This window comes from Oryctolagus cuniculus, chromosome 3, assembly GCF_964237555.1.
Source record: "Oryctolagus cuniculus chromosome 3, mOryCun1.1, whole genome shotgun sequence".
NCBI classification, from domain to species: Eukaryota; Metazoa; Chordata; class Mammalia; order Lagomorpha; family Leporidae; genus Oryctolagus; species Oryctolagus cuniculus.
Genome location: NC_091434.1, coordinates 74,357,065 through 74,369,881, shown reverse-complemented (window position 1 = coordinate 74,369,881; position 12,817 = coordinate 74,357,065).

The window sequence follows — 12,817 nt, the reverse complement described above, 5'->3', positions numbered from 1 at the left end:
CAAGCCAGGAGCAGTCGAGTGATTAGATTTTAATCCCATTAACTCTAATTGCTTCTTAGAAGCTGTGTACTTACAGTATGTGTCTGATTTTAGAAATCCAAGGGAAAGCGATTAAATGTTTCCTTCATTCTGAATTGGAAACCAAAAGCAAAGCAAACCATGTCTATGCAACCAGTTACAGAGAAATGCTGGCAGACTTTAATAAAGATTATTTATGATGATTACATATGTTTTTGGGTATAGAAATCTGCCTGACTGCTCTGAAATTTCAGTGTAGGAGGGCTTATTTCCCTCCTGTTCATTCTTTGCAATTGGGCTTTGACACCCATATTGTACTTTCCATGATTTGGCCACAAATAATTGCATTGAAGAGAATGAGTCATGGAGGTTAAGCATCCTTTATTTCTGAGGACAATTGCAGTGACTGCCTTTGTGATTCCAAACAAGGTCTATTAAATACGAAGTGAACCTAGTGAAACTGATAAACACAACCATGTTAAGGAAATGGAGATGAATTGTAGCTGAGCTTTAGGAAAATATGAAAGCATAATAAATTGAAAATAATTTTAAATCACAATTATAACAGTGCTTTATTTCTTACCCTGCCAGTTTCATGATACACGTGATATAATTTGAAAATGTTTCTATGTAGCTAGACTTCCTGTTTTTTTTTTTTAAAGATGTTATTATCCATAAACCTCACATTGTTCTGCAGAATATCTATTCATTGTGACCACGCTAAGATATAAGGATGCAGCTTTTTGAGTAAGTAAGCCACAGCCTTGGAGAATTAAGCACTTGATGGAGAGGGAAATGTTAGTTAAATGGTGAAAGAAAAGAAACAAAAAATGAGTGGAAAACAAAATGCCACCAATAGGGGAAGGAGTTGTAGCACAACAGTTTAAGCTACTGCTGGGGAGGCCCATATCTCATACTAGTGTGAAGGTCTGAGGCTTGGTAGCTCCAATTTGGTTTCAGCTCCCTGGTCATACAGCTGGGAAGGCAGTAGTGTTAGCCCAAGTACAAGGGTCGTTGTCACCCTGGGTAGCCTGCATAGAGTTCTGGGCTCCTGGCTTCTGCCTGGCTCAGCCCTGGCTATTGTACGCATTTGGAGAGTGAACCAATGGATGAAAGATCATTCTTTCTGTTCTCTCTCTCTCTCTTTATAAATAAATAGCATTTTTATAAAAGGTAATGCAGGACTCATAGAATGGCGGATGTCCTAAATCGCACTCTGGCCTCAAAATCAGCCCTAAAGGCATGCGGATCCAGCTGAAAAGCCCATGAGAGTATTTCAGGCATGGAAAGCCAAGACACTCTGGCAAAAAAAAAAAAAAAGGACCTAAATGAAAGATCTCTGTGAGTGAGATCCCAGTGGAAAGAACAGGTCTTCAAAGAAGGAGGTACCTTTCTTGGAAGGGAGGAGAGAACTTCCACTTTAACTATGACCTTGTCTAAATAAGATAAGAGTTGGTAATCTCAAAAGGCTTCCATAGCCTTGGAAACTCATGACTGGAGCATAGGGAGATTACTGATGCCATAGACAGGAGTGTCAATTTGTAAAGTCAACAACAGGAGTCACTGTGCACTTACTCCTCATGTAGGGTCTCTGTCCTTAATGTGCTGTACATTGAGATTAAATGCTATAACGAGTACTGAAACAGTATTTCACACTTTGTGTTTCTGTGTGGGTGCAAACTTTTGAAATCTTTACTTACTGTATACTAAACTGATCTTCTGTATATAAAGAAAATTGAAAATGAATCTTGATAAGAATGGAAGGGGAGAGTGAGCGGGAAAGGGGAGGGTTGCAGGTGGGAGGGAAGTCATGGGGGGAGGAAGCCAATGTAATCCATAAGCTGTACTTTTGAAATCTATATTCATTAAATAAAAGTTTAAAAAAAATAAAAGGTAATGCAGGACCGGTGCTATGCGTAGCAGGTAAAGCTATTCACTGCAGCATCGCATCACATATGGGCTCCAGTTATGCTCCAACTCCCTGCTAAAGTGCCTGGGAGAGCAGCAGAAATTGGCCCAAGTGCTTGGCCCCTGAACCCATGTGAGAGACTCAGAAGAAGTTCTTAGCTCCTGGCTTCAGATCAGCCCATCTCCGGCCATTGCGGCCATTTGGGGAGTCAACCAATGAATGGAATATCTCTCTCAAGATCTCTCTTTCTATCTCTCTCTCTCTCTCTCACACTCTGCCTTTCAAATAAATAATAAATAAATCTTTAAAAATATAAAGGAAATGAAACACAATAAGAGAGAGAGAGGGAGGTCAAATATGTAAAGGTGTCAATTTGTTCAAAAAGTTGAACTTAAGAAAATGGGATGTGTCATTCCACATTTATCTCCCACCAGACTGGACCAACTTTTCCATGCTCCTGCTTTGTTAACCATATACCTGGATGTTTTTACAACTGTAAGGAGACTCGGAAAGAATGAGTTACATTAGTTTTCAGTCTGTACACCACACTTAAAAGCATGCATTTATGAGGGGCTCACTTTGAACATCTTATGGATCCAAGATGTAATTGAATGTTGATATAAGGGGTGAAATTTGTATGGGGTCAGAGCATCCTTTGGTAACTTGTTTTACCATTCAGGTCAATGCCATTTATCTCAATGGAAGTAGACATAAGGATAATTAATATCTGCAAAATACTTGATAATGGAAGTCAAGTCAGGAGCTTTTACAAGGACTTTAATAGAGAGACTGGAATTGGGTTTATTCCAAGCCTCCTACTTTGAAGCACTTATTGGCACACTGTAACCATCCCGACCTTTAACTTGTCCAGGCATGTATTAAACTCATTGGCAGGACACTGACTTGTACCCTTTGAGGCACATTATTGCCATTAGGGAGCTCAGTTAAAGTATCATCGTTGAATCAGATTGCTGTACTTGCTTAATTAGCATAACATGAATTTAAAGAATGCTGTTAATGTAAAATGCCACCATATAGTCCCCCTCTCTGGACTCTGCATTTGCAGGCAAACGTGGAGAGAGCAGAGTTAACCCTTGCTTCTGGGTGAAGGAAACAAAGCTATTAGTAATGAATGAGTCTTTTTGTATTAATTGTGTTTTAGACCTTGTTTCTGCCCTTGGATAGAAAGTGGTCTGCCCAGCATCAAAAGAGCCAGATAGCATTTTAGCATGCTTCATCTAAATTCAACAGAATGCAGTCAAATGAGAGCCTCAGCTTATTTCTTGAGACTTCAGAATTGATGTCCTGTAATTTCAGGGCCATGGGATTACTTTAAAATCCCTTCAACACTCTGATTTTGTATTATCAGTTACTTAAAAAATCAAGGGACCCACACTATGGTATAGAGGTAAAGCCACTGCCTGCACACCTTTTATACATAGCTAGTCTTTCACATAGGAAGAATTTAATATTGAAAAAAAAAAAAAAAAAACTGTGGGGTTGGCGCTGTGGCATAGCTGATAAAGCCTCCGCCTGCAGTGCCAGCATCCCATATGAGTGCCAGTTCAAGACCTGGCTGCTCCACTTCTGATCCAGCTCTCTGCTATGGCCTGGGAAAGCAGTGGAAGATGGCCCAAGTCCTTGAGTCCCTGTACTCACGTGGGAAGATGTGGGGGAAGCTCCTAGCTCCTGGCTTAGGATCGGCACAGCTCTGGCCATTGCAGCCAACTGGAGAGTGAAATCAGCAGATAGAAGACTTCCTCTCTCTCTCTCTCGCTCTCGCTCTCGCTCTCTCTCTCTCTGCCTCTCAGGGGAACTAACTTTCAAATAAATAAATCAATCTGTAAAAAAATCAAATAAGAGTAACTTCAGATCTCACACCTGATTTAGCCTTCTCACAGAAGATGTATGTGGTTAGTTATTTTGCATTCTGTTTAGAAGGCGAGAATTTTTGTATTCAGGATTTGTAATTCCAGTAGATCTAAAATGACTTGCAGATGACGTAGATATGGGAACTGAGTAATAGAAAGTAAAATTTAGTGCTAAGTCCATATTCTGAGTCCATATTTAAACATTGGGATAAGGATAATCATTGTATTAGACACTGTAATTTGATTCTATGGGTACTGATTCTAAATATACAGATAAAACTTGGGGTTTGAGTTTTTACTACAGCAGGTATTTGAGATCATATTGCTAGCATTTAAAATATTTAAATGCACTAATTATATTCTCAGTCATTTACTGTATGAGCAAATTGTCTTTTCTCTTAATGTGATGCAAGAGTTTGCAAATCAGTTAAAGTTGGAAATCTGAAAGTTTTTTTTTAATTTAGTAAATATAAATTTCCAAATTACAGTTTATGGATTACATTGGCTTTCCCCCCCATAACCTCCCTCCCATTCGCACCCCTCCCATCTCCCGCTCCCTCTCCCATTCCATTCACATCAAGATTCATTTTCAATTCTCTTTATATACAGAAAATCGATTCAGTATATATTAAATAAAGATTTCATCAGTTCGCACCCACACAGAAACACAAAGTGTGAAATACTGTTTCAGTACTAGTTACAGCATTACTTCACATTGGACAACACATTAAGGACAGATCCCACATGAGAAGTAAGTACATAGTGACTCTTGTTGTTGACTTAACAATTTGACACTCTTGTTTATGGCGTCAGTAGTCTCCCTAGGCTCTAGTCATGAGTTGCCAAGGCTATGGAAGCCTTTTGAGTTCACCGACTCCAATCTTTTTTAGACAAGGTCATAGTCAAAGTGGAAGTTCTCTCCTCCCTTCAGAGAAAGGTACCTCCTTCGTTGATGGCCCCATTCTTTCCATTGGGATCTCACTCGCAGAGATCTTTCATTTAGGTCTTTTTTTTTTTTTTTCCCAGAGTGTCTTGGCTTTCCATGCTTGAGAAACTCTCATGGGCTCTTCAGCCTGATCCGAATGCCTTAAGGGTTGATTCTGAGGCCAGAGTGCTATTTAGGACATCTGCCATTCTATGAGTCTGCTGTGTATCCCGCTTCCCATGATGGATGGTTCTCTCCCTTTTTGATTCTATCAGTTAGTATTAGCAGACACTAGTCTTGTTTGTGTGATCCCTTTGACTCTTAGACCTATCAGTGTGATCAATTGTGAACTGAAATTGATCACTTGGACTAGTGAGATGGCATTGGTACATGCCACCTTGATGGGATTGTATTGGAATCCTCTGGCACATTTCTAACTCCACCATTTGGGGCAAGTCCTATTGATCATGTCCCAAATTGTACATCTCCTCCCTCTCTTAGTCCCACTCTTATATTTAACAGGGATCACTTTTGTTTGACATAAGATCAAGACAGTCTAACTTTACTTTTATATATAAAAAAAAGTTAGGGGCTGGCACTGTGGTGTAGTGGATTCAACTGCCATCTGCAGTGCTAGCATCCCTTATGGGCACCAGTTCCACTCTTGGCTCCTCAATTTGCAAGCTGTCTCCCTGCTAATATGCCTGGGAAATCAGTGGAAAATGGCCCAAGTTTTTGGGCCCCTGCTGCCATGTGGGAGACTCAGACAAAGCTCCTGGCTCCCACCATCAGCCTGGCCCAGCCCTGGCCTGGCTGTTGTAGCATGGGGTGTGAACCAGCAGATGGAAGATTTCTCTCTCTGCTTTTGCCTTTGCCTGTCTGTAACTCCACCTTGCAAACAAATAAATCTTTAAAAAAAGAAAAGTTAGTGTTAGATTTAAATATGAATATCCAATAGCAGTAGTACCACATTAAAATATTTTAGTTTGATTACCATGAATAGAAGGCATTAAATGACTTAATTACTAAAATGAATTGGCCAATTGGGAATCATTGTCCATGTAGGTGGCTGTACATCTGAAGCTCTAGAACTGCCAACTTATTCACATGTCTAACCTCATGGAACAGTTTGACAGTGTGAGTTATTTGGTCACCTCTCAGTTGTGTTTGGGGCATATGAGTTTATTTAGTCTTGAAATACATTTTAGAATGTTGGAAATTGGATAGAATTGTTTTTGAAAATTTGAATTTATCTTAGTCATCCTGATCTCACTTAAACTCTTCCTTCTTCTATTAGACCTCTCTAATTTAGGTATTGGCCACACAAATCATTCAGGATAGACTAAATTATGCCACAACTACACATAATGTACATAACCAGAACCTTTGTCTTTTGTTTTTCATTACATTATATAGCTACCCCAGATTATTAGGAGGGGCTGGTCATTATAGCACAATAGCAGTCTAACATAGCATGGATAAGAGACCTGGTCAGTTAGAACACTAGCTACCTTGAATGCTGTCAGTAGCCCACCAGAATTAAAAAATAAGAGGGAGACTCCTACATAAACAAGTAAATTATGCCAGGCAATGTTGATCCATGTTAGTTATCTTACAATTCAATGACCAAACTACTCATGCATCCCAACTCTATAATAAAGGGCAATTCTAATATTTGCTTAGAAAGTACAGAATCATGAATATTTGGGAAATGACTAACATGTTTTCTTATATACATCACTAATGTCACAATTCTCTACCAACATTCAGCCCCTGATATTAATCAGAGCCAAATTTCCCTTGTCCTGGTATTATCAAGTTATTTGAGTCAAGCCTTAACTTCTGGAGGGATATTCTCCTCAAAATACACTTAGATTTAAGAAGTTCTTCAAGAATAAAATATCTCCATGATGGTAGAATATTATTCTATATATAGCAAACATTTATAGATGAAGTAAATGAGCACGATTCAGCAAAAAATACAGCAGAGTCACCTTTTTGACACTCACAGATCACATAAGATGCACAGTTGTCTTCATATAGACAGGTGATTTTCCAGGGTTCTATTTTCAAATCAGTAATCATCTTTTATCAAATTAAATGTTAACTAATTGCATAAATTATAAAAAAGCACTGTTTATTTTTAACATCAAAATATTATAAATATATTAACCTGATTCAATGAAACTTAGAGGTTTGGCTTCATTTCATTTTGAGATTTTTTAGAAGAAATTCTAGAATGTCTCACTGCTGCAATTTTATATAAATCTTTACTAAAATGTTCATTTTTAAAAATTGAAAAATAGCAAGGAGTCTTTTACTTAGGTTAAATACTTGCCAGTAATAATACCTTGTTAGAAGCTCAATTTCTATTCTCAATATATATTTTTAAAAGATTATTTATTTGAAACTCAGTTACACAGAGAAGAAGAGGCAGAGAGATAAGAGAGAGAGAGAGAGAGAGAGAGAGAGAGAGAGAGATCTTCCATCCTCTGATTCACTCCCCAGATGACTGCAATGGCCGGAGCTGTGCTGAACTGAAGCCAGGAGCCAGGAGCTTCTTCTGGGTCTCCCACACAGGTGCAGGGGCCAAGGACTTGGGCCATCTTCCACTGCTTTCCCAGGCCATAGCAGAGAGCTGGATCGGAAGTGGAGCAGCCAGGACTTGAACCAGAGCCCATATGGGATACAGGCACTGCAGGCAGCAGCTTTACCTGTTATGCCACAATGCCAGCCCCAATTCTCAATATATATTTTAAAGTAGTAATAATTTGATATGAAAATTCAGAAAATCATGAAACATTTATTTTAGAGTTAGCTAAGGACAACTAAATTCTCATATAACTTTAACATAAATATAAAAATGGCCATCAAGATGCACCTAGGTCAGAAAATATGAGCTAAAATTGTTTATATTGGCTTTAAAATTTCATCCTGTGACCAGTGAGTACAAATTTTATTTGTTTACTTATGTATTTGATATGCAGTTATTAAGAGACAAAGGAAAAGAGCACATTTTCATCTGCTGTTCACTTCCAAAATGCATGCCAGAGCTAGGACTGGCTCAAGCTCAAAGTGAGGAGTCTGAAACTCAATCCAGGTCTCCTACATGGGTGGCAAGAAGATAATTCCTTGATCCATCACTGCTGCTTTTATGGTCAGCATTAGCAGGAAGCCAGAATAAGGAGCTGGAGCCAGGAATCAAACTCAGGTCCTCCTATGTGGTGTGTAGACATCTTAGCTGGTGTCTTAACTACTGATCTAAATACTTACAGATATGTGTGTATAAAAGTATATATTGGTTATTGTATTGTACATATGCACTGAGTGTGTTTTATATAGTCTGTGTTTATTTTATATATATATATGATAGAAAATGTTTTCAAAACATCCATGTCTGTACTGTGTCTGTACAGACAATTTCCCTTCACATTATTCTCTAATCCATTCAGGATAACTATTATTTACTTAGCACCTAAATCATTTTAGTTATTATAAGTAACGTAGGAAAGATTGAAACTGTATGGGATGATGTACACAGGCTTAATGAAAATACCTTGCCATTTTATATAAGGGAGTTGAGCATCCGTGCAACGTTCTAGAACCAATCCTCCATGAATACCCAATGATCACTAAAAACCACAAAAGTTGCAGTGCTCTTCAGGGTCCTATGTCTAACACACATTCATATTTCTAATTTGCTTTGCTTCGCCCACCCCATTTTTGCTACCTTTAATGTTTTTGACATCTTCCCCTCTTGCAATTCTACTCTACTTCTGGTTAATCTCTTGAGAGACTTACTGGTCTCCATTTGTTCCATCAATTGTGCTACTCTAAAGAGACAGATATGGAGCTTTGATTCATACAGTGGATAATGAAAGAGTAAAGGTTTTCTTAGTGTTCTGATATCATGGTAAATTATAAATAATCGGATTATTTGCAATACAGAAGTCCATCTACAATTTGCACATAGTCATGATGTCATATATCCTATCACCTAGCTACTCAAAGTGTGATGCTTAGACCTCCAGCATTTCAGACCCATCATAGACATATTGAATCTGATGTTGCCTTTGACAAGGTCCTCTGATGACGTGTAGACAACCTAAAGTTTAAGCACTGCTTCTAGTCACTGTAATACATTTCTCTCTCTCTCTCTTTCTCTTTCCTGCTTTGAGTTCCATGACAAAATTATTACATTCAATTGCTTTATCCTTGATAGTTACCAGAATCCTAATAATTAGTTTAAAATATGTTAAAAATAAAGATTTTGAAGAAAACATGCAGTAAGTATTTCTAAAAGACAGACCCAGAGTTAAACTCACACATTCCATGGGTTAAGGAAGAACAGATTGCTCTCATATATTTAAAACTCCTTCAATTGGGAATTTTCTCATATTAAATGAAATTAGTTAAAATCAAACGTGCTGACCAATTTATTGTATATAAAGCTCCTGAAGTACAAATTACACATTGCTAAACCATATCAATTTATATATTGATCCTACTTGTCAGCACAAAATAGTATATGCTTATCTGGAAGAGTACTAGGGTAATATTTTTTATCACATTCTCTAGAATGTTGGAGACATGATGATCAGAAGACTGACATAAAGAAATATATGGTGAAGAGAGTCTCCTTTATTCTGTGCGAAGCTCCTAAGATCTTATGGCCCCCCAAAGTCATGTATAAGCATGCAATTTTCTATTAATAATAATATTGCATATACTTACCAGGACTGTTACTAACCATTAACAAATTCTGCTTCCAAAAATTATAGTTTTAGCATTTAAATCATGTCCCACATAACTATGTAATATTAAGTGAAATTAATGTCATTTATCTATTCTAAAGACAACTGTGATGATTTTGATGTCATTGATTCTATATTATTAAAATACTTGTTTGGTGCTAGCCACTAAAAGTCTATATAAAAAAATTGCTTGGTTTAAGAAAATCTGAAAGAAATAGGGACAACCTGATGCCTGAGTATAGCAGACTTCCCCTCTATGAGAATATATTTAGCTACAGTTACACTTAGCAGTGAGATTTTAGAATTCCGAAAAGTAAATGTTGGTTGAATATACAATGTGTCTTCAAAATGTTAGTGGAAAATGTGTATTATGAAAAAAAACTACTCAAGGGTTTCAAAGATTGGCACCAAATAAAATGTCTTTTATTTCCATTTCTACAACCTTCTTGAAGTACCCTCAAGTTCTTGAAGGCACTAACTATTAGAACTGCATGAAAATGGAATGAACTTTTTAGAACTATTAAGCTCTTTACCAACAAAGAATTCCATAGAGGTCAGTGGTGAATTGGAAAGCATGCAGAACCTTTTAGATTTCAAGTTTGTAAAATCTCTAACACCAAATCCATGTTCTTTGGTCCATACAAAAAGATACTTGCTGAAGAGTACCTCATCATAAAAAATTCAAATATCATCTGAAAATTCTGTGAAAACTCATACAGAAAACAGTCACAGAATATATCCTTAAAAAACTTAGAGTATAAACCAGTAAACCAATACAAAGAATAAAATAATTTTACTTCTTTGATGATAACTACGTGTGAGATCACTCTCTCTCTACCCTCTATACCCTTATGCTTCATTTTTCAGGCACACAGAGAAAATTTATAGATCATTTGTTGTAAAGTCTTTTTAAATATGAAGAAATATCCAGATACTGGTCTATGTTTTCACAATGTTGCTTCATACTGATTATTCTCTATTTTGCAAAGTCTATAGTATCATACTAGACAGTTCACCTCTTTTTCCTAATCAAAAATATTTAATTATTTTTCAAATTGCCTAGTCATTCTAACTGCAACCTACTTTTCCGTGTTTTTTTTTTTTTTCTGTTTTAGGAAATAAAATAATGCTGGCTTCATAGAAAGAGTTTGGGAGGATTTCTTCCCCTTTAAGTTTTTTTGAATAGCTTGATAAGAATTGGAATAGTTCTTTAAATGTCTGGTAGAATTCAGCAGTGAAACCATCTGGTCCTGGACTTTTCTTTGTTGGGAGGGGATTTATTAGTGATTTAGTATCTATTTTGCTTATTGATCTGTTTAGGTGTTCTTATCTTTATGACTCAATTTTGGTAGCTGGTATGTCTCCAGGAATCTATCCATTTCATTTAGTTTTGCAAATTTGTTGGCATCCATTTCTTTGCAATATTTCCTGATGATTATTTTTATTTCTGTTGTATCTTTTGTTACATTTCCTTTTTCATCTCTGATTTTATTGATTTGGTCTCCTCCCTCTTTTTTATTTTAGTGACTTGGGCCAACGGTTTATCAATTTTGTTTATTTTTTCAAAAACTAGCTCTTCTTTAAAATTATCTTTTGTATCTTTTTTGTGGTTTAAATTTGGTTAATTCTTTTTTTTTAACTTTTATTTAATGAATATAAATTTCCAAAGTACGACTTATGGATTACAATGGCTTCCCCCCCATACCGTCCCTCCCACCCACAACCCTCCCCTTTCCCACTCCCTCTCCCCTTCCATTCACATCAAGATTCATTTTCGATTATCTGAATATACAGAAGATCAGCTTAGTATACATTAAGTAAGGATTTCAACAGTTTGCTCCCACACAGAAACATAAAGTGAAAAATAATAGATGATTTTTTTAAATGATGATGAAATCAGATCAGACCTATTGTCATGTTTAATCCCAGTGAGAGTCAAGTTAGGAATTGATAATTTCTTTTTTTTTTTTTTACAGAAGATCAGTTTAGTATGCATTAAGTAAAGATTTCAACAGTTTGCACCCCCATAGAAACACAAAGTGAAATATATTGTTTGAGTACTCGTTATAGCATTAAGTCTCAATGCACAGCACATTAAGGACAGAGATCCTACATGAGGAGTAAGTGCACAGTGACTCCTGTTGTTGACTTTACCAATTGACACTCCTGTCTATGGCATCAGTAATCTCCCTATGCTCCAGTCATGAGTTTCCAAGGCTATGGAAGCCCTCTGAGTTCTCCGATTCTTATCTTGTTTAGACAAGGTCATAGTCAAAGTGGAGGTTCTCTCCTCCCTTCAGAGAAAGGTACCTCCTTCTTTGAAGACCTGTTCTTTCCACTGGGATCTCACTCAAAGAGATCTTTTGCCAGAGTGTCTTGGCTTTCCATGCCTGAAATACTCTCATGGGCTTTTCAGCCAGGTCCGAATGCCTTTAGGGCTGATTCTGAGGCCAGAGTGCTGTTTAGGACATCTGCCATTCTATGAGTCTGCTGAGTATCTCACTTCCCATGTTGGATCACTCTACCCTTTATTTATTCTGTCGGTTAGTGTTAGCAGGTACTAGACCTGTTTATGTGCTCCCTTTGACTCTTAGTCCTTTCATTATGATCAATTGTGAACTGAAATTGATCACTTGGAATAGTGAGATGGCATTGGTACATGCCACCTTGATGGGATTGAATTGGAATCCCCTGGTATGTTTCTAACTTTACCATTTGGGGCAAGTCAGCATGAGCATGTCCCAAACTGTACATCTCTTCCCTCTCTTATTCCCACTCTTATGTTTAAAAGGGATCACATTTCAGTTAATTTTCAACACTTAAGAATAACTGTGTATTAATTACAGAATTAAACCAGTCATATTAAGTAGAACAGATAAAAAAAACTACTAAGAGGGATAATGTATTAAGTTGTTCATTATTTCTTTCCTCCTACTAATTTCAAGTTTGATTTCTATTGTTATTCTAGATCCTTGGGTGCATTGATAGCTCATTTATTCGATACCTTTCCAATTGCTTCCTGTAGAAACCTGTTGCTGTAAACTTGCTTATTACATTGCATTTGCTGTATTCCATAGGTTTTTATATGATGTATTGTCATCTTCATTTGTTTCCAGAATTTTTTTATTTGTATTTTGATTTCTTCTGTGACCCACTGTTCATTAAGGAGCATGTTGCTGAGTTTCCATGTTCTTGTATATGTTCTAGAGATTCATGTGTTGTTGATTTCCAGCTTCAATCCATTGTCAGAGAAACTGCCTGGTATAATTTTGATTTTTTTTTTTTAGATTGGTGAAACTTGCTTTATGACCTAGCAAATTGCCTATCCTAGAGAAAGTTT